Genomic DNA, 23329 nt, shown 5'->3' on the forward strand with positions numbered 1-23329 from the left:
GTGTTGCACGAGGAGTGTTTAGTCGTATTTTAATATGTGTATAGCAGAAGCAAAAATGTTGGGTACAGCATCCTAGGTTTTAATTTGAAATCCAATCTATGTGCACACTTCCCCCCAGAATAAGCGAAAGCATTTGAGGTTTTATATTGTGTCTTAAACATTCTATTAAATGTCATCAGCCGATTCAGGAAAATGTATTGCAAAAATATTAGAGAAGTATCACATGTGTGAATGTAATAGATGCTTGGGGCATGGAGAGGAATGTAAAAGTCCAGCATTTATCAGGTAGCCATAAACCACTAAGAAACATTGATAGAAAGTAACATTCTTATGATATACAGTATCTTAAGCATGAACTCTTATTTCTAGTATTTATTGCAGTGCTGTTGTGTTAAAAACCACTAATCCAGAATTATTGCAACCTTCCTAACTGTGGCATCCTAGAGTATGACTATTTGGGTTGAGGAGCGAATTCTAGCTTTCTTAACAATGAAAGGATATATACGTTTTAAACTCGTAGGAATCAGAAGGTTGTTTCCGTGACAGGTTTTTAATGGCAAGTTAAGACTGCCGGGGAAACCATAGAACTCAAAGGCGTTAACTGACAAATTAAGCAAAGAGTAATGAAAACTTGGATGTGTTTGAATCATCACTCATTGAACTGTAATTGCCTTAGCAGCAGAAAATTAAATTGTAACAAGTAGGGGTCTTGACACTTCCCGCAATTTCTAAAAAAAAGTTTGTGCAGGCCATGGAGGATAAACAGCAGTCACATGAAATACTGGGTGCTAGTCTTTTAATTAATTAATTTTATTTACTTATTTATTTGTTTGTTTGTTTATTTATTTTTGGATTCAGCCATTCAATAAGACACACGAGCTTACCCTAACAGTTTGTTTTTTGGATTCTTTAATATGGAAAAATTTTGGTCTATGACAGGTAATTCAGTTGTAAGGAAGGTCACATTCAATGCATAGGGCTTGTTGGTTTATGGGACAAGTGCAAATGACTTGCCAATTATATGATCTCCTTCCTCCCCACCCTCCATCCTGGGGGAAGAAGAAAAATCAGGAATATGAAGAGATAATTGTTCAGATTTTGACTTTACGGGTGTTATTTGAGGTTCCAGCTGAAATCATACGAGTTTATCTGTGACCGGGCAAAGAAAGTAACCTCCAGGTAGCAGATTTTCCTCCCAAGAAAAAGAATATCTTTATTGTTATTGCTGTTTTTAAGTGGTATAATGTGTGAAAAGAGTACAGGATACTCCGAAAGAAAAACACATCTGTTTTCCTGTGGCTGTCCTACAGGAATCAAAACAATACACAAAAGCTTTATGAAACAAAAATGTGGATGAATTGCAAGAACCCACAAGAAGAGCCGGACCAACCTTTCCATGGGCTTTGGAGATTGGGATTTTCCCAGCAGACAATGCTTGGACTTTGGGTGGGAGCTGTGATGAACGTTTGAGTGAGAAAATATGTGTCTGAGTTAGAGCATCTGCTTTCATTACTTAGTTTTCAAGAGGACACTGCGAGTCAAGGAAATGAGTGGGTTTGATCCTGGAAAGAATCCAGGGGAAGCTGGATCTTCTTAAGAAGACAGAGGAGGAGCTGATTTCAGCTGCTCTGAGGAGGGATCTGTGGGCGAGACCGGTGGGCAGACAGCAGGCGGTGCGGGTGGGGGATGAGCTCTGCTCATCTGGGGGCAGTGCACCCTCCCTGGCCACATGCAGATGTGTTCAAGTTCAGGGTTAAGCCACTTAACATCTTGTCATTAAAGTAGTCCAAAGTGAGGTGTCCCAACAGGAAACCTCTGCCTCCTGGCTGTGCTGCCCACGGCTTTGCCTGGCGAGGCCTCTGCAGGACACGCAGCGCAAATGCCCGGAAGGGGGAGCATGATGGAAACGTGGAGAACAAAAGGCCCTGAGCACTGGTGTGGTCCTGCGGATTTCAAGTTTAGGGCGTGTCTCCTAAGGTGACCAGACCTCAGTGTCAAGTGAGTTCGCCAAGGAGCCATAAACCATCCAGGTTCAGAAAGAGAGCAGGGAGCCGGCCTTCTCTTTGAAGAGTCTCGCTTTTTCTATAGCTTGAGAAATGAAACGGAGCACAACAGTGACGCGCAGAGTGTCTCTTAATACACACAAGGAACTCGTCACAGCAGCAGAGGCAGTCAGGCTCGTTTCTCAGGATGGAGGAGTCGGGGGGAGCGAGCAAGGGAGGACTGGGCTTCCCCTGGGGGAGCCAGAGAAAGGGCTCCTTCTCTTGGCTTGACCTCCAACGCCGTCAGTAGCTTCTCATCCTAGCGAGAGGCACGATGCTCTCTGGCCACGGCCTCCTTGCCGCAGCCTCGTATCTTCAGCCAGCAGCATCGGCACGGCCAGGCCCGGGTCTGCCCGCCCTCGGCTTCCTCTGTCCTCCTCTGTCCCGCACAAGCTCCCGAACTCGAGATGTGTCCTCATGCCACCCCCATTCCAGTGCTCTGGTAGGTTTAGTTACTCTTACCTGGGAAATAAAAGGAACTAAGATGCGGTTAACTGATAAAGGCCTTCGGATGCATTTGCCTCGTAATAGAAGTTTTCACGTGCAGGGGCCGAGAGACCCTGTGCTAAGACCAGCAGGACCCGAGCGCCCTGCGCCGCCTTCCTGTGCACGGGCCTGGCCCGCGAGGAACTGCTGCCTTCTAGCTCAAGTCCCTAAGGCTATGCGAGGACCTCAAACCAGCGCCTTCTTTTTTAAAAAATCTAGGGACATAAATATCAGTCTTTAGCACATCCTCCAAAATATGCTTATTCAGGATCTGTGGGCTTTCACAACACAGTATTAGGCTTAAGGGAAATTAAACAATACATTTAAGTAAAATTACCCTATAAGGCATTCAGCTTTACAAAAAAATGTGACTTACCCTTGACTTCTTATTCCTGGCATTTTGATTTTTTTTTTTTTAATGGATTCTGCTTTTGGAGACCCTAAATGGATTTGTTATAGATAAACATATTCTCCAGAAAACTTGATTTGAGAGAAACTCCATGCAAACAACTTTGTTTCCTGGGGGAGGGAGCACATAACCCAATAAATTTGCGAAATGCTGTAGATGCTGTCTGAGTTTTGAAGTTTTGCAATGTGGATTCGTGTAGTAAAGGCTCTGAGAAGTCCTGCAGTAAAATAGTCCTGTTAGAACTTGTTTAACTCAGCATTTCCTAAATGTGTAATTCGCTGTGCACAACCTTGTGTGGCCCTTGTTTACCACATTTGTGAAGGGTGGGGTGGGGTGGGGTGGGGCGTGCTAGGCATCTGCTAGTACTCTCATTGCTTTAGCAGAAAAGCAGGGAGAAAATGTGCTGAAAGCTAATGTAGGCACAACAGTGAACTCACCCATTTTAAAAATGCACTCATTTATGCATTAAATTTACTAAATGCCAGCTGTGTAAACAAGACTGAATCAGGAACTGGAGCACACCCCTCAGAAAACCTAATCCGGAGCTCCCGTGGTGCAGCGGAAATGAATCCAACTAGGAACCATGAGGTTGCGGGTTTGGTCCCTGGCCTCGCTCAGCGAGTCAAGGATCCGGTGTTGCTCTGAGCTGTGGTGTAGACTGGCAGCAACAGCTCCAATTGGACTCCGAGCCTAGGGAGCTCCATATGCTGCAGGTGTGGCCCAAAGGAAAAAACAAAAACAAAGGAAGACCTAATCCTTTTCTTGAGGTGTTTGTGTCATGCTGGGAAATTCTTCGCTCCTAGAGGTAGCCTAGCATTCCTGTCCGCGACTACGGCAGTGATCCGAGGAGAGACGACCCCTTCCCAGGGCTGACCTTGACTTCTTGGGATTTGTGGGGTACCTGCTGCTGCTGAGGACCATCTGTCTAAAGCCCCTTCCACGCAGGCGTCCAGACTCAGTAAACAAGTAACCAGACCAAGGAAGTCACCTCACACAGTCACTTTCGTTCTGTTAAAACTTTGTGCTGGAAGTAGTATTTCTGGTCTCTGATGCTCAGGAGAGAGCACAGGCTGGAACTCGGAGGGCTTGGCTTTGAACCTGTCTCCGTCTTCCCTCCTGCCTGGTGGGACGCGTCCTGGGCTGCAGGGGCACAGACACCCAGGATCCAGTTAGGAGCATCTCCCAGGAGGGAGTCTGGCAAGAGTCTGGGAGGATCAAAGGAAAACAGCTGTGTTCTTGATAAAGTGTAAAATTCTCTGCACATGTTAGGTATGATTTCTGTTATTCTTGGATTAATCAAAATAATTAATCAGTATACAAATGACTGTCTAAAATATATTCCATTTATTTTCTCCCTTAATCTTTACAACAAGCCTAAGTGTTCAATTACATAGTTATTCTGTTTTACAGATGAGAAAACTGAGGCTTCAGAATTTCAATCATAGCTTTTACTAAGACAGCTGCACATTGCCAGTGTGTTAGATCTTTGCTGTATTCAGCAACTTTGGAATTCATTCTTTTATTCAAGTAATATTATTAAATAATACTCTGTGTTCTGTATCCCTTCAAGTTCTGAGTATATATATTGTCGTGAACCAAATGGACTAAAGTTTCTGTTCGTTTGAAGTTGAAATTCTAGTGGGCGAGAGACAGTAAGCATGATAAATGCATAAGCTCTGGAGAATGTTAGCCGGTGGTGGGTGCCATGGAGAACAAGCAGAAGAGGACAAGGGGGAAGTGACATCGTAGGGAGAGGAGGTGCAGTATGATTTTAAATAGGCTGGGCAGGGCTGCCGGTTGAGGGGACGAGTGTGGACTGAAGGTTGGAGGAAAATGAGGCCATGCGTCCTGTGCTACCAGAGGAAGTGTGTTCTGGTCAGAGGGGACGATCAGTGCAAAGGTCCTGAGGTGTGAGTCGGAGAAGCAGAGTGTCCGGTGGGATGGGCGCACGTGAGCGGGGGAGGGCGAGAAACAGAGCAGAGGGCCAGGTGGCACAGGCCTGCAGAGCACCGCCAGGCTCTGGCTGCCCTTGTTTGTGGGAGGTGGGAGGCGGGGGGAATTGGGAGCAGACCCAGGAGCTTAAGTCTGTTTGAAAAAGATCGCTTTGGCCATTTTGTTGAGAACACACTGTCGGGGTTAAAGGTGGGGGAAGGAGATCAAAAGCTGCTCGTTCCTGGTAGAGAATGAAGTGAATGAGAACATGCTTCCAAATCTCACTGGTGTACATTAAACTCGGTTAGTTCATTTTCCATATAGCAAAATGAGTGAGCTGGGGAGGCCTGTTCGAACACCTATTTGTCTTGACCAAATACTTTCTTCTTGCATCTAGAAGTCATTTATTTGGCCAGGTTGGTGCTATAACCAAAATGAGTTTTTCTATAATAGTGACATAAATCCTGGAATTCCAATAGAAGCCTGGATTAAATAGGACTTTTTTGGGGGGTGGGTCGGGGGTGGTATATTCCAAATACTTCTTATCAAAACCAGTATAATTTCCAGTGTAGACTGAGTAGTGATTTAAGCATACCATCTATCTGAAAGTAGAATATAGATTAATAGTGAAATATTAGAAGTTATATGCTACTATGCATAATAGGAACAGAGCCATGATCTTTCAAAAACACAGCATGGAAAACTGACACAGTGGGGATCTGAATTCATTTTGTGTAATCATCGATTACTGTCCAGTCCCTAGACTTCAGATCCACACAACTGAGCCCCGGTGAGGAATTTGATGCTTTGTTCTTATTGAGCCGATGGAACTGGAAATCACGTAAAGTGTGGTGGGCTCGTTATGGAGATCCGAGGAACTTTATGGACCGTGCCTGGGTTAATGACAGGGCAGGAATGCTGGGAAAGCAGAATACTGTTAATCCACGGGTGACATGCATTAGTGATACTTGAAAAGTCGGACAGTCATGGGCACCTTTTTGGTAGATTTAGCTCATCTCCCAGTTAAGATTTGCAGGTGTTTGACAGAATGCCTGTTTCTTCTCTTCACCCTTAGTGAGTGACTCAGATCCCTGTAACTTACCAGGGGACATGCTCGAGGAGGTTTTTTGTTAATGGAATGTGACTGCCTTGGTGTTTTTTTTGTTTTTTGTTTTTTTTTTCCTCAAAATGCAGTACAGTTACTTTGGAATTACACATCTACTGTGTGGCCAGGAAGCATCCTGAGTTGAAATACAGATTGCAGAGTTTATTGGGAATGTGAATCGTATTTCCTTTATTTACTCAAGGGTTCACGACTGGGAATAGAAGGGCAGCAAAGAGAGGAGACTGTTCGAGAAAGTATCGGATTAATCTGAGGTTCTTCCCTTTTACAGCGGATTTATCTTTTGCCATGAAACGACCAAAGCCTTCATGGAAGATGTGCTCAGGCAATGGCACACCTGTTAGAAATATCTGTGATGCTCGCCTCAGCGGCATGCACACCAAAAAGCTGGAACCCCACAGAGCAGACTAGCATGTCCCCTGTGCAAAGATAACATGCAAGTTCATGCACCATTCCCTAATTTTAAACTAAACTTATTGTGATGATCATTTTATAATAAATACATGTGTCAGATCATTAAATGGCCCACCTTAAACTCGTACAACATGTGTGTCACTTACATGTCAGTAAAACCGGAAAAAAATTAGAAATATTTGTTTTTGGAGGCTGGAGGGATAGGCAGAGTCAGGTAAGGCAGCCCCATCTTTTGAGACTATAGCCGGGAATTTAGTAAGCAATTGAACTTGGAAAAGGCTGTATTAACCACATGTGTAGTTACCTGAAATCCACTGTCATTTTAAAGCAAAGTGTTTAAGAGGGTGTAAATGTTAGTATTCCATTTTGCCATCCCTGCCGCCACAAATCTACAGCCGACTGTTTTCCTACCATACGTTTCCTAATGATGCTTCTGTTGATAGAAAGCCCCAGTCATTTTTTATTAATGGATGCTGTGACTTTTTCCCACTCTCTTTCCATTGGCACAGTACTTATTGATTAAAGATGCTGGGTGAGTCAGAATATTCCTTGCATAATGATTGGTTAGTTGGAATGGGTACCAGCTCTTCCTTTGTGATAAAGAACAGTGTGTATAAATAAGGGTAAGAGATTTTCTTCATGTTCAAGGTCTTTGGTCTCTGAGTTGCAGACTGTAAATTTCCTGGGGCGCATTTTAGATGCAGAACTTCCACTGAAGTCAAGAGAAGTTTTGTGACAAAATTAATGGTAGGAAAAGGCACTATTATTATTTATTATTATTTCTCTTTGACTGCTCTGAAGATAATTTGGTGCATAAAGTATTGAGGAAGTTTTGAGTCTTTCCAGTGACTCATTTTCATGCAGATGTTTATCACATTTCTTGGTATTGTTTTCGTCTGTCGTATACACGTCCATCTCCTGTGGGTAAATCAACATCTTCGCACAGTGCACGTTCAGTGGCCGTAAATTCAGCCTGTACTCTCGTTAAATGTTGCGAATGTGTGATTTTCATTTATGATTTTAGTGGGTGTTCCTGAAATTGCCACAGCAGCATCTGGCCAGGAAATGGTGTCTGTGACTCAGAATTACTACACACCTAATTTGACTTTTCTTCTGTGTGCTCCTTCCTCTAATCCTTTCCCAGCCAACAGGAGGCAATTTGGCTTCTTTTTCCTCTCGATGCTCGGAGAGCCCCTCACACAGAAACCTTAGGTTTGCTTTTGCTTTTCCTGTTGGGCCTGGTTCAGGGAACAGTGGGAGCAGGTGGCGGGCCCCTCCCTTTCCTCTGCCCGCAGTCGCATCTCAGCCACCACCCTGGGCTGAGCTGACCTGCGCAGGCGCAGAAGCGGTTTTCCCCGTGGTCACTTTCAGTCCCTCCCCGTCTCTCGAAGCGGCAGTTAGACTGACTGGTCTTTTAAAATGCAGACGCGATGCTGCCTCTCCCTGCTTGAAACCCTCTTATTGTCGTTAGGATAAAAACCACACGTGACCGTAGGTCACGGAGCTCTGCGTGCCCTGGGCCCTCCTTGCCCTCCAGACCGTCGTTGCTGTGACCACAGGGACCTGTTTTGCGATCCCCGCATCGTCGCCTTTGTTCACCCCCAGGCCTTTCTGCACCACTGCTTGGCCCCTGCCACGAGGGTGGTCGGCGTGTCGTTGAGATGACTGTCCAGTTCCTGGACTTCAGGTCCGCACAATGAGCCCAGATGGCGAATCTGATGCTCAGCCTTCAAGTCTCAGCTTAAACTCCCCTGTGCTGAGCGGCCGTTCCCGCAGCCCCGGATGGGCTTTGCATTCCCGCAGGATCCTGCACGTGGTCTTTCAAAATACGCGTCGCACCCGTGACTTATTACCGCCCATCTTCTGCACTAGATTGCCGTCTTGGTGAGGCCGCTGACCGGAGCTGTGGTAGCTGTTGCACTGTCCCCAGCACCTGGCACAGGAGAGGTGGTCGCACTCCTCACGGGTTTGTGATAGACGGTTGCTGACCTGCCTTTAGTGCTGACCCCGCTGCTGTCCTCCGCCGCCCGCAGATGCGCGTCCGCCTCTTCCCAAGCAGACGGTGGACGCTCTTTGGAGACGCGGCCCAGACGTGTGTGCTCCTTTCTCATTCGTCTCTGGAGCTGCTCTCTGAGGGCGATTTTCACCTTCAGAGCTCAGGCCTCTCGGGCGACGGAACCGGCCCCATGTAAGTGGGAGATCAGGAGGCCTGGAGACAGAGGCGTGAGTTTGAATTTGCCCACGATATTAGCTCGGTTTTAGCTTGGGCTGGTCGTGGCCTCGCTGGCTGTTACTCCCTGAGGCCACAACTTGAGGTGAGCAGACCAGACTCCCACAGGCTCCTCGTGGTGCTGAGAAGCCCTTTGTGCACTTCCTGGAGTGCAGACGAGAAAATGATGGCAGGGCGGTCAGAGGGAGATTCGGCATCTCTTCCTCCTCGAGTGGAAGTTGCATTTTGACGTGAAGAGGGCCAAGGGTAGGCTGCCTGTTTCCTCCTTCTCCCTGTTCCTCTGTGCTGCACAGCAGCCCTCGGCCTTAGGGACTCATAGAGCTGATGAGCTGACAGGGGAGACGCAGGAAGCATTCTCTCATAGGACTGGGCAGGCCAGGAGGGGGGTGGACACGTGGAGGTTGTGTGTGTGTGTGTGTGTGTGTGTGTGTGTGTGTGTGGCGGTGGTGGGGGTGATGGAATGATTGTTATTGCCTGCCATCTAATCACCGTATCTGTATTTCTGTAATAGCCACATTGCTAAAGAGGGTTTAATAGTGTATAATTAGTGAAAGAGCGTAAGATTTAGAATTAGACGGACAGGGATTTAAATTACAGCTCCATCACTTTGGGTGTGTGTGTCTAAGAGGGGGACTGGCAGAGAGAGAGAGAGAAGGGGAGAGGAGAGAGAGAGAGAGAGACCCAAGGCCATTAATTTGGTTCTGATGAATCTCCGTTCCCTCCTCTCCACGCTTAGGATAGTAACTGTGTCGTGGTGTGTACGGATCTTAGAAGATCACATTTCTACGATGTGCTGTCGGTGTCCTTTTTCTTCCCTCTTCTTCGGATAACACCACTCTCCCCTGGGGAAGCTGCTCTTCCCTCTACTTGGTCCTGTGCGGGATGCAAGGGGCTGCCAAGCTGGTAGCAGCAGTTGCGCTGCAGGTGTCCACCCTCCCTCTGCCCAGAGCAGGGAATCTGCAGAGGAACTGAGCCTGACTAGTTGGGACGTAGCCCTGGGTGTTTGAGATGGAGGCTTCGGTGGGACTTTCTGGTGGCCAAGGTGAGAAAACGCAGACCCAGGAGCTTTTGGCCGTGGGGTCCTACCTTCTCAGAGGATCCGACCCCAACCTGCCGTAGAAGACGTGGATAAAGGTGAGGGCAGGCGGCAGAGGAACGGCCCTGGGCGCTCCATCCGTGGGTCTAGTCCTTCCGAGTCTCACCCTGCTGTTCCTTGTTAGGAGTCCGTAATGCACCTTTCTGCCTCGGGCCTCAACCCCCAGGCCGGTGATCCACAAATCGCAGGGTCAGGACCAGCAGAGCAGCACCTCATAGGCCCTGGGGGATGTTTCTTCTTCACACAAAGAAAATCTTACTTGGCGTTTCTTCTTAGTCTAGGCCTGGGCATCATGGGTTGAAAAATCAGGAGTTTCTATATTCTGAATTCCAAGTTTTTAATAAATCATCGATCTTTCCTTTTATTTTCCCCCAGGGATGTAATACTGATGCAAACAATATTTTTTTTTTAATACTTTGAGGCTTTGGAAATACAACAGGTGTGGATACTTAAATATGCTAAGGTATACTACTGCCAGAATTTCTAGGTGGTGATTTTGTAGTAAGTATCCAAAGGCTTTGTTTATAGTCTTCCACTCTCCAATTCTGCTTCTTGTACTCTAGCCTGTGAAAAGAGTCTTGGATATGAACAATGGTATATGTGCAGATCTATTTATTGTAGCTTAATTGGTGAGCTTGGAAAATGAAACAGCTCAGTACATATTCAGATTTTAGGAGTTACTTAAATTCCATGTAGCCTTTAAAATAAATTTTAGAATATTTGCTGATAAGAGAAAACTCCGATATGTTTTTCAGTGAAAAATCGAGTATCTAAAACAGTATATATGGTATATTTCTAATTTGCAACACACACACACACACACACACACACACACACACACACACACACAGAGTACATGTGTGTATTCACAGCTGTATGGTAAAAATGCCGACAATGGTTCTTCCCTAGGAAATTGGATTTGCAGCGTATGAAAGACGTTGGGACAGCTTCCCTGGCATCCACCCCCACCTGTATCCTTCTTCCTCCGCAGCAGGTGCCAGAGCCCTGCAATTTGATGAGGTTGGCCTTCACCTTGAGTTTCACCTTGAGTGCCATAGGTGGCCTGTAATTGAATGAGGCCAGTCAGCATGATCCCATCCTTCTAGTTACGGCTGTTAGGTTAGAGGTAGACACATAATCCAGTCATTTATTTAGTGTAAGCCTTACCTTGGCATTAATGTCTGATTCAGAGATGGGCCTATAGTTTCATTGGATCCAATGAGAAGGAGCTGAAAGACTTAGTTGGTGGGAGATACCCATTCTCGCTGACCATGGATGAGAAAACATGAGCCCCTAGGTAATATTGGAGGAGATTTTGTGACTGTAGGAGGAAGCTGGCCTTGGGGTGGAACTGACATATGGAAAAATGGAGCAGAGCTGTCATGAGACCTTGTATCTGGTGGCATTGTCGCGTTTTCGATTTAAAACAACAGTGAAGTCTGCCCTAATTGTATTTCATTTTCTTTTTAAAAACATTTTATTGGAGCATAGTTGACTTACAATGTTTTGTTAGTTTCAGTTGTACAGCAAAGCGAATCAGTTGTATGTACCACAGCCACACTTTCTCAGATTCCTTTCCCATAAAAGCTATTACAGAATATTGAGTGGATTCCCTGTGCTGTGCAGTAGGTCTGTGTTAGTCATCTGTTTTATATATGCTGCTGTGTATGTGCTAATCCAACCCCCTAATACACCCCCCCCCCATGTTTCCCCTTTGGTAAGCATGAGTTTGGTTTTGAAATTCGTGTGTCTGTTTCTGTTTTGTAAATAAGTTCTTTGTATTATTTTTATTCTATTCCACATGTAAGTGATATCATATGATATTTACCTTTCTCTGACTTACTTCACTTAGTATGATAATCTTGAGACCCATCCATGTTGCTGCACATGGCATTATTCATGCTTTTTTATGGCTGGGTAATAGTGCATTGTATGTATGTACATATTCTTTATTCATTCCTCTGTCCATAGACACTTAGGCTGGTTCTATGTCTTGGCTGTTGTCAGGAGTGCTGCAGTGAACATGGGGGTACGTGTATCTTTTCGAATTATGGTTTTTCTCCAGATATGTGTCCTGGAGTGGGATTGCTGGGTCATGTTGTGCTCCTATATTTAGCTTTTTAAGGAACCTCCATAGCGTTTTCTATAGGGTTGTAAGGAGTTACATTCCCACCTACAGTGTAGGAGGGTTCCCTGCCCTCTGCAGCCTTTACTGTTTGGACACTTTGTGATGATGGCCATTCTGGCCAGTCTGAGACCTAATTATAATTTTAATTTGCATTTCTCTCATAACTGGTGATGTCCAAGATCTTGTCGTGTGCTTTTTGACCATCTATCTGTCTTCCTTGGAAAAATGTCTATTTAGAGCTTCTGCCCTTTTTTTGATTGGGTTGTTTTCTTAACATAGGGCTGCATAGATGTTTGTGTGTATTTTGGATTTTAGTCCTTTGTTGGTCTCTTCATTTGCCAAGATTTTCTCCTGTTCTGTGGGTTGTCTCTTCATTTTTTGTTTTTCTGATTTCCTTTGCTGTGCAAAAGCTTTTAAGTTTAATTAGGTTTCATTTGTTTGTTTTTATTACTCTAGGAGGTGGACTCAAGAAGATATTGCTGTAACTTATGTCAAAGAGTGTTCTGCCTATATTTTCCTCTACGAGTTGTATAGTATCCAGCCTTATGATTAGGTCTTTAATCCATTTTGAGTTTATTTTGGTGTATGCTGTTAGAGAATGTTCTAATTCCATTCTTTTACATACAGCTGTTTAGTTTTCCCAGCACCATTTATTGAAGAGACTGTCTCTTGGCCACTGTGTATTCTTGCCTCCCTTGCCGTAGATTGGTTGACCATAGGTGTGTGGGGTAATCTCTGGGCTTTCTATCCTGTTTAATTATCTACGTTTCTTTTCTTGTGCCAGTGCCGAACGGTTTGAATGACTGTATCTTTGTATTTAGTGTGGTGGGAAGTCAAGGAGCCTAATTCCTCCAGTTCTGTTTTTCTTTTTCTTTTTTCTTTTGTCTTTTTTAGGGCCACACCCACAGCATATGGAAATTCCCAGCTGTAAGATTGGAGCTGTAGCTGCTGGCCTACACCACAGCCACAGCAATGCCAGATCTGAGCTGCATCTGCAACCTGCACCGTAGCTCATGGCAACGCTGGATCCTTAACCCACCGAGCAAGGCCAGGGATTGAACCCACATCCTCATAGACACTAGTCAGATTCATTACTGCTGAGCCACAATGGGGACTCCTATTTTTCTGTTTCAAGATTGCTTTGGCTATTCAGGATCTTTTATGTTCAAATTCAAATTGTATGTTCATACAAATTCAAATTTTTTTTTGTTCTAGTTTTGTGGAAAATGCCATTGGTAATTTGAAAGGAATTGAATCTGTAGATTGCCTTGGGTAGTATAGTTATTTTGACTCTTCCAGTCCAAGAGCATGGTATATCTTTCCATCTGTTTTTCTCATCTTTGATTTTTTTTCATCAGTGTCTAATAGTTTTCAGAGTCTTTTGCTTCCTTGGGTAGATTTATTCCTAGGTATTTTATTCTTTATGATGTGATGGTAAATTGTTTCCTTAAGTTTTCTTTCTGATCTTTCATTGTTAGTATATAGGAATACAAGAGATTGCTGTGTATTAATTTTGTGTCCTGCAGCTTTACTGAATTCATGGAGGAGCTCTAACAGTTTTCTGGTAGCGTCTTCAGAATTTTCTGGGTGTAGTATTATGTTATCGCCAAACAATGACAGTTTTACTTCTTTTTCCAATTTGGATTTCCTTTTATTTCTTTTTCTTCTCTCATTGTCACAGCCAGGACTTCCAAAACTATATGGAATAAAAGTGGTGAGAGCGAGCATCCTTGTCTTGTTCCTGATCTTAACAGAAATGCTTTCATCTTTTCCCTGTTGAGAATATTAGCTGTGGGGCTGCAATATCTGGCCTTTATTATGTTGAGGTGTGTTTCCTCCATGCTCACTTTCTGGACAATTTTTAAATTAAAAACTAGTGTTGAATTTTGTCAAAAGCTTTTTCTGCATCTACTGAGATGACCATGTGGTTTTTTATTTTTCAGTTTGTTAATGTGTGTTACACTGATTGTTTCTCAGTTATTGAAGAATCCTTGCTTCCCTGGGATAAATCCTCCGTGATCAGGGTGTATGATCCTTTTAACATATTATTGGATTTTGTTTGCTAGTATTTTGTTGAGGATTTTTGTATCTATGTTCATCAGTGATATTGGCCTGTATTTTGTGTGTGTGTGGTATCTTTGCTTTTGGTGTCAGGGTGATGCTGGCCTCATAGAAAGAGCTTGGGCGTATTCCCTCCTCTGCCATTTTTTCAAAGAGTTTCAGTGGGATAGGTGTTAACTTTTCTCTGAATGTTTGGTAGAGTTTACCTATGGAGGCTTCTGGTCTTGGACTTTGGTTTGTTGGAAGTTTTTTAAATCAGTTTCAATTTCAGTACTTGTGATTTGTCTGTTTATCTTTTCTATTTCTTCCTGATTCAGTCTTGGAAGCTTGTACCTTTAGAAGAATTTATTCATTTCTTCTAGATTGTCCATTTTTTTTTGCCATATAGTTGTTTCTCATGATCTTTCCTATTTCTGCGGTGTCAGCAGTAACTTCTCCCTTTTCATTTCTAATTTTATTGATTTGAGCCCTCTCCTTTTTTTTTTTCCTTGATGGGTAAGTGCCCTCACTTAAGAAGGAGCTAATATATTACCTAATCATTTAAGCTAGATGGCACTGAAGTTTTCATTCCTTAAAAAAGATCAAACTTAAATAAAGTGGTTTACATTTTGTTCTTTATACCTTCCAGTATTTTTAAAGGATTTTCTTCCCTGAACACATGTTGCTTTTATGATTTAAAAGGATTACTTATTTACAAAATTATTATTAGGTAAAAGTTGGCAAAGACCCGTTAAGTCAGTGTGTGTTTTTCTGTCCTTGCTCACTCTCCTTCTCCTGAACCTCCTTCAGTTCTCGTCCCCCAATTCCCACAAGAGCCAGAGAAGCCAACAAAATGTCAAAATTTTGTCACTCCATTAATTAGGAGACTCGAATTGGGTGAGGCACAACCTACATTCTGTGAAATTGATTGGCAAGTGACTGGCAGAGCTACCCTCTTGCTAAAGGGGCAATGGCAGAAACAGGATTGATCACTGTTTATCACCATGTGGCTCATTTGAAACACACAGAGACTTGGGAGGATTCAGAGACACTGGTTCCCATGTGCTGACCGAGGAAGCTCCAAAGCCAGGATCTGAACCTCCCTAACTGGGCAGTGTGCTCAAAGGAAGAAACCCCATGGGCAGTGTGGATTGCAAAAGCTACAAGTGAATTTAAGCCAGGCACATGTTCACATCTGATGAGGTACAGTCATGTCTAACTGGTGAGGCCCCATGCACTGGAGAGAGGGTCTTTTTGAGGGAGGTGAGCCTTGGCAAAGGGCGAGATTGGAGAGAAGTCGTTCCAAAATTGTCCTGAGAAGGTGATTCAGAGGTGGAACCGGAGAGGAACGGGAGCTAGTGGCCAGGCATATTTACCATTTGAAATAGACAGCCATCACAGACATGGCCTTGGGGAAGAAGAGTAAGAATGCTTGCCGGCAGAAAGTGGCTAATGACGGCATCCCGTCTCTATTTCCCCACGGCCCGTTACCCCTGGTTCCAGATTCTGTGTACCGTGGGGCTGCCGTTAGCTGGATGGGAAATCTCAGACCAGGCACTTAACCTCTCTGTCCTTGAGTTTTCTCATCTGTAAAAGGGCTGGGAGTCAGACGGAGTACTTCTAGTACTTCTAGGGACTCTGCCTGCTTTGAAACTCTGCAGTTCCACGATTGGTCCATCCATCTGCCCGCCCGCACAGTTAGCCAATGAGGAGCCCTGGAAGTCTGTGGTCTCAGAGCACCGTGCTGCCTGCTGCCTCCCCTCCCACGGTGATGCTCTCAGGGCAGCAGGGGGCTGGGGGAGTTGACAGCTCCTTGCAGCTGTTTACAGAGGGGAAAAAAACCTGGATTTTAAAGAAGCAAATGGTCTTTTTTTTTTTTTTTTTTTTAAACAAAATTAACTCACAGCTGCCAGCAGCACAATGAAGGCACATTTTAAAATAATCAGATGCTTTGGGGGCCTCCCTCTGCTGTCTGAACTTCAGTCGGAGCTTCCGCCGGCTGCTTTTCAGAAAGGCTGCAGCCTCCAGCCCAAATGTCCAGGGGTGAGGTGGGGCTGAAGGCTGTTGGTGTCGGCAAAGAGGCGGGAAGTTTTGTGCTCTCAGAGATCCCAAAGGCCTTGGCTGTTTGTTTGTTATGTTCTCATTAGGATGTTACATGTTTTTGAAAGGCAACTCATAGCTAACATGTTGTTTCCAAAGGGTCATTTCATTAAACACTTTAGAAAATGTTCAGTGATCTTTTAAATTCCATTTAATCAACCAATCTTTATTCTGTAGCAGTAATAAAATGTGAGTCCATGCAGTTGCTGACAGGTGCTTGAGATGACCAAGGTCTAAAATCATGCTAGTTTCTGACTTTCCACCGACATTCGGTGCGTCGACTTTTAGATGAGGATGCTACATGTTGGAGGGTCGTTTAAAATATTCTCTTCCTCCGTGATGTAGCTGCCTGTTGTTCAGGCTACTGAGTTGACCTCAGAAGAAAAAGACATAACGAAGCTGAATAATTTGAGAAAGTCCTAATAAAATACTTAGCACATTGGAGAGGCCAACTTTGTCTTAGAGAATTAAGATTCTTAACCATGGAGAACTCAAGTCCAGGAATCACCTGACCACTGGGGCTGGGCACAGGGACTTTAGTCAGGGGACTTCAGGGCAGATCGCTTCTGGGCCACCTGTCAGTGGTGTGACCCTGGGCCAGGCCCTGTGTGTCTCCGATTTCTTGCCTTCACAGCAGAGATCAACACTGCTATCTGACCTGATGTTACAGAGACCAAATGAGAATGCGGTCTCATAATGAGCACACCTTCTGCTCACGTGGAGAGGCTAGCCTGACGAACATTTATCGAGTACCTACCATGTTTTCAGTAAATGTTTCCTTTTCTTCATTTTAAAGCACAGATGTAGCTGTCCAATCCCAGGGGTAAAAATGGGTTTAAAATCTTCTGAATATTGAAGAAATAGACATAGGACCCATAAAAAACAATCCTGGCTGGAAAAAGAATGGATTTTTTTTTTTCCACACCGAGTTTGAAAATATCACTATGTTCAGAAAAGTTTTTATATATGAAAAGATGCTCTATGTTTGTAGGCTTTAGAGGAAAAAATTGGGAAACAAAACTTGGAAGAGGTCTAATATCTTGCGATGGCTGTTCTCAAGGTCAAGCACATCTGACCCTCAGAGTCAGGAACCTGGCTCTGCTTGAAAGACCCTTCCTTTGTTCTCATTGTAATTAACAGTGATATGCTCTCTGTTATTGTTGTAATTGTGAATATTAGATAGAACCACGTCAAATTGTGAAGACCCAAGCCTTCCTGTAACCGGACAATTCCAGCGGCAATGGTAGTAACAGTATCAAAATTGTCCTAAGCTCTGCATAGGTGATAACGCATTACTACTCCTAATGGCCCTTGAGGTCTCTGCCGTTTCTTGCTCTCTTTCATAGATGAGGAAACGGATACACACAAGTTTCAGTGGCTAGTCCAAGATCACGCATCTTAGTGGTAGAGGCAGAATTTGAAGAAAATCAGTTGGCTCCAGAGTCTGCACTTGACTCCCTGTTTACAGTCATTTCCCTCACTGTGGGCGCATTGTGGTCAGAGCCATCTTGAAACAAAATACACCGCCTTCAATACATAAAATCTGGGCTATATATTATAGTTTTGAAAAAAATATTTTCCTTGACGTTGGCAATGTTGTTTGCCATTGGCCTCTAGAGGAAGATACACTTAGGAATTTAATACATCCTTCCGTTAAGCATGTAGGTTTATGGGTGCAATACTTTTATTGTGATGTAGCTGTTTGGTTTCTTTGTGAAAGTTGGAGAAAAGTCTGTCATGTTACATGTCAGCCAACTGTACGTCAAAATCCTTACCTATGAATACCCCTGTTGCCTGGTGAGCGCGGTACAAGGTGTAATTTCAGGAGAATAACAAGAATTTCTGTTTGACAGACATCATGCCTGTCTTCTAGGAACGTAAGGGCTCGAATGTGAGCTGTCCCTTAAACAGTGAAGGAAAAAGGAACAGGACTGGGCAGGTGTGCCTGTGCACCGTGCGTGTGCTCTCGTAAAGCCTTCTCTGCCTGAGCGTGCCTTGCACCCGTCTTCCCTCCGCAGCGGCTGCCACCTCCTCCCCGGGTCCTGCTCTCTTCCTCCTACAGCAGTGCCACGGCCTCCGGCCTGGCCTCTCTTCCTCCCCTGGCTTTGTTTCCAATTCATTTTCTGCACCTGCTCTGGGGGGCGGTGTTGAAGCAGAACACTGAGCCAGTGCTGCTGTGCCCAGAACGCTCCCCCACCTCGTGATCAGCCCTGAATCAAGCCTGCGCCCCCGAGCATGACGCGGAAGCTCTGCCGGACGTCCCCTGCCTGCTTTTCCAGCTCTTCTTGGGCCCTTCATGCTTCCCCCTCTCAAGCACTGAGGGTGTCTCTTCTGCCCCTGTCTGTTGGGAGAGATCCAGGGAATCCTTTCAGACTCAACTTAACCATTGCCTCTGGGGAGAGTCCGCCTTTAACCATCTTCTTAGGAATCCCTTCATCAAAATCGTCTGCCACCTCTGGGCCCGCACAGCACTTGGTCCCTCCTTCGTGACAGCCCTCCCCTTTGTAATTCTTGGACTCCGTGTCCATCTTCCCTCCCGGAGGGAGGGCCCTGCGAGGTAAGTACTGAGTCTGCATCTTCTCTCTGCTGAATCTAACGCGGCAGATGTGTCTGGAACATGCGGAAGATGTGCTCAATAGATGAGTGTGGATTGTGCAGTGAATGGACACACGAGTGATGGGACGCACCATCTCACTCAAGTACAGGGACAATTTGGGAAGTTTTTTCTGTTTCTTTAATGAGCCCGCTTAGATGTCGGTTTGGTTGGTGTAGAGCACATGACAGGAATTAGACGGTTCGGAGTCTGGGGTCTAAGCAGTCCTCTGACTTTGGACAGGTGACCTTACCTATCGGTGCCTCTTTGGGCTCATCCAGAAGATAAGGGGACAGCTATCTGAAACCCCCAGGGTTGCCGCTGGGATCGAACACAAGAGGTTCCTCATTAAAATGCTTATGACAAATACCCGTCAGAGGCATTTCAGCAAAGCTTCTCCTGACCAGGAGTTTTATATCCAATTCCATGCCAGGGAGCCATGACATCTGTCTGCCTACCTCTTGTCATCCGTGGTCATCTGCTTGTCCTCCTTTTAATTGCTCCGGGTCGTAAAAGAGGCTCTACGAGCTTATTTCTGGTAGGTCAGTATGTGCTCAAGCAGAACCTAGAATTGCAGAGAGGGAGTCTTAGAAAATCGAGTACACAGTCAGCGCAACAAGAGCTTGCCTGTATCAGACCATCAAAAGTCAAAGGCATAATTTGAAATGATGAACGTATCCATTTTAAGTTACACATTACTTTGCATAGCTAATATCGCTGTAATTAGTCATAGTTCCTATAATGTATTGAAAAAGATGCTCGCTCTCCAGTGTACTCCAGCGAGGAACGCCGGGAGAGCAACTTTGGAAGCCGGAATCAAGAAAATGAGTAACAGTTGGAGAATTAGTATGTAAATCAATAATACCCTTTCTTCTTCCTCTTGAAACCAGGATTTTCATGACACACTGCAAAATGAGAGCGCTTCCACAAGTTAGAGCTGTCACCGCACCTCACAGAACTAGGCGGGCCGCTTCCACTGTAGGAAATGTTTAAAATCCTCTCGAACATTTGAGTAAATCTCTAGTAAATATTTAAACTCTGTATAACTAGTCACAAATAAATTAAGCTGATTTTATGCAGTCTCTCTAATTAGAAGGGCACAGCATTTGTTGAAACGTGATTAGTATTATTCATTAAGCAAAAAATTCTCATTTGTATCTTATTATCACTATTCTGCATAAACCAACACAATTTGTCATGAACTCCCTCATTTGCTGTATCCTCAAAAAGCAGATTATGCTTATTTTTCATTTGGACAGTGGAAAATCAAGCCAGGTGTTTGGCAGCACCGGAGTGTTCAGGTGTAACTGTGCCAGTGATGGAACATTACGAGCAGCGTGGATGAAGGATGAGGCATGGAGAATCTTGGGACTGAAGTGCCTTGAGGCCCATCCCTTCCGAGCGCCCCTGCTGATGAGACAGGTGTTGCACGGGGCTGCTGGGAGGGAGAGGGAGACGGAAAGGCAACTTTTCTGTAACGTCAGGTCTTTCTCCTTCCATCAGAGCCCGAGAAGCTTGCTTGAGTTCCTGCCGCATGGGCGCTCGCTGCTGCTGGCACGTGCGACTTGAAATCGCCACAGTGGGACCTTTGTTTCAAATATTTCCAAAGCATAAGGTTTAGCTCGATGATTTGTCTAGAACTGTCTGTCTGTCTAGACACATGAGCACTGTGCATATTTAGCTTTTCAGCCGTAGAGATATTGGCAGATAAGACAAAGATTACCTTATATTCTCTGGACAAAAGGGGGTTGGGGCTGCTTTTCCTCCTCTGCAGTCCATTCGTTTGGTCTTTAAAATCTTCTTTGTTCTCTAGCTCAGGTTAGAGACTCCATTAGGGCTTCTGACTGGAGCTGCTTTATGATTCTGGCAGACGCAGAGACGTGAATGCAATAGGGTCTAAAAAATAGTGGCAAGATGATAGGAAATAATTTTTTTTTAAGGTAGCAGTGCCCTTCAGTATGCTGCTTCAAATCCCGTGTGTTCTTCTGGAACTTGGAGCCTTGGAGGACTGCATCCACCTGTGTGGCCTGTGTGTCTGTCTCTCCTTTTTTGTCTGTTCCCATTTGTTGGTTCACCAGCGCCTCCTAAGTGTGTAAACACCGCCTTTCCCATGCCTTTCTTCCTACCTCTTCTGATGCGGCTGCTTTTCTGAGAGGCGGCTCCTGTGGTGTAGTGTGAGAAAAACATCCACCCAGACAGTGTTGGAGAGGACAGGGACAGGAACCGGAAACACACACATCGCAAAGGGCTGAGGGACAACGGTGGTCCTTGGATGTCACCCCGGTGCTCAGGGCCCCATGGACACTCTGGAGAGGCTGCAGAAGCGGCTCCAAAGCTGGGGGTGGGGAGCTGCCGGGAGGTAGATCATGGCTCGTCCTGAGGACACACCCTCTATCTGAGCTGTCCCGTCAAGGAACAGGCTGACTCCCCATCACCAGAAGTAGGAAAGCAGAGTTGGGCCCGGGAGCTCCGTGCTCCTTTCCATCACTCACGATGATGATTTCCTTTTTCTTTTTTTTTTTAAATTAATTAATTTATTTTATTTTTTTCCCACTGTACAGCAAGGAGATCAAGTTGTCCTTACATGTATTTTTTTCCCCACCCTTTGTTCTGTTGCAACATGAGTATCTAGACATAGTTCTCAATACTACTCAGCAGGATCTCCTTATAAATCTATTCTAAGTTGTGTCTGATAACCCCAAGCTTCCGAAACCTCCCACTCCCTCCCTCTCCCATGGGGCAGCCACAAGTCTATTTTCCAAGTCCATGATTTTCTTTTCTGTGGAGATGTTCATTTGTGTTGGATATTAGATTCCAGTTGTAAGTGATATCATATGGTATTTGTCTTTGTCTTTCTGACTCATTTCACTCAGTATGAGATTCTCTAGTTCCATCCATGTTGCTGCAAATGGCATTATGTAATTCCAAAACCAGACAAAGATAACACCAAAAAGGAAAACTATCGGCCAGTATCTTTGATGAATATAGATGCAAAAATTCTCAACAAAATCTGAGCCAACCAAATCCAACAACATATCAGAAAAATCATACACCATGACCAGGTAGGGTTCATCCCAGGTTCACAAGGATGGTTCAACATATGCAAATCAATCAGCATCATACACCACATTAATAGAAGAAAGGTCAAAAATCATATGATCATCTCGACGCAGAAAAAGCATTTGACAAAGGCCAACATACATTCATGATCAAGACCCTCGCCAAAGTGGGTATAGAGGGAACATTCCTGAATATAATCAAAGCCATTTATGATAAACCCACAGCAAATATAATACTCAATGGGGAAAAACTGAAAGCCTTCTCACTCAAATCTGAAACAAGACAGGGATGCCCACTCTCACCACTGCTCTTCAACATCGTTTTGGAAGTCCTAGCCACAGCAATTAGACAAACAAAAGAAATAAAAGGCATCCATATAGGAAGAGAAGAGATAAAACTGTCACTGTATGCAGATGACATGATACTATACATAGAAAACCCTAAGGACTCAACCCCAAAACTACTTGAACCAATTAACAAATTCAGCAAAGTATCAGGATATAAGATTAACATTCAGAAATCAGTTGCATTTCTATATACTAACAACGAAATGTTAGAAAAGGAATACAAAAATACAATACCTTTTAAAATTGCACCTCACAAAATCAAATACCTCAGAATACACCTGACAAAGGAGGTAAAGGACTTATATGTTGAGAACTATAAAACTTTAATCAAAGAAATCAAAGAAGATATGAAGAAATGGAAAGATATTCCATGTTCATGGATTGGAAAAATCAATATTGTAAAAATGGCCATGCTACCCAAAGCAATCTAAAGATTCAATGTCATCTCTATCAAATTACCCAGGACATTTTTCACTGATGATTTTCTTTTTTTGGAGATGCTGTGCCCAGTTGCCTCCATCAAGTGAACTGGGAGAATTCCCATAATGGCAGAATTTTAAAATATTCAGGAATCTGAAGTCTGTGCTCTTGTGTGTCTCACATTTTCTGGAGCCCGTAAGGCAGGCTCCCTGCCAGATGTGGACGGGAAATGTTCCGTGACTGGCTAGGGTGGTGGTCAGGCTGGCAGACCAGTGGATGGCGTGGCACTTCCGCCTCTGGTTTGGGGGCACCCTCATCAAGATGTCACGCGGAACCCCCACTGGCAGCCTGAGGGATTCCGGTCACTGCCGTGCAGCCAAAGCACAGCCACAGAGAGGTTAAGGCCTGTCCAGGGGTCATCTTTGGCTCTCCAGCATTTCCATGAATGAGCACTTGTCCGAACTCAGACTTTGGGTATCACATTCTGGATGTAAATAGTGTATCCACTTTGGAGAATTTTAGAATCTTAGAAGATATTTAAATGTATATTTCTGTGAGGTGGAATTAATTACAAATTCAAGGGACAAGCATAGTATCTTCCCAGGTAGGAAATCAGCACTGAACCTCATCTGTGGGACCGAAGATGAAATGACAGTTATAGCATTTTCCAGTGAGGCTTCTGAAATCGTGATCGGGGACCGCCACTTGCTGAGGCTCAGGTTCCTGGACCCAGCCCCCTAGCTTTTATATTCGTTTTTTTAGGTAACAAATCACCACTAACTTAGCAGTGAAAAACAGCAACTGTTTATGATCTCCTGGTTCCAGAAGTCACGAGTCCAGGTGGCAAGGCCGGGTGCTTTGTTTAGGGTGTCACAAGGCTAAGATTTGAGTCTCGCTAGTCCACGTTCA

At 44.6% G+C, this 23329-nt stretch overlaps 1 protein-coding gene and 1 non-coding gene across 2 annotated transcripts in view; both read left to right on the top strand.

Annotated features, from left to right (window-relative positions):
• The window catches only part of LOC146404283 (uncharacterized), a 462942-nt gene that overhangs the window by 333644 nt on the left and 105969 nt on the right, over window positions 1-23329 (top strand). The gene's annotated exons all lie outside the window — the stretch shown is intronic.
• Window positions 6350-6456, top strand: LOC146404284 (U6 spliceosomal RNA). The gene has a single exon (XR_014845005.1). It is a non-coding gene; the product is annotated as a U6 spliceosomal RNA (small nuclear RNA).

Source organism: Sus scrofa, chromosome 4 (genome assembly GCF_054392235.1).
Source record: "Sus scrofa isolate SSC_HxYL_T2T_F1_AM1 chromosome 4, Sscrofa_HxYL_maternal_Yorkshire_Landrace_v2.0, whole genome shotgun sequence".
NCBI classification, from domain to species: domain Eukaryota; kingdom Metazoa; phylum Chordata; class Mammalia; order Artiodactyla; family Suidae; genus Sus; species Sus scrofa.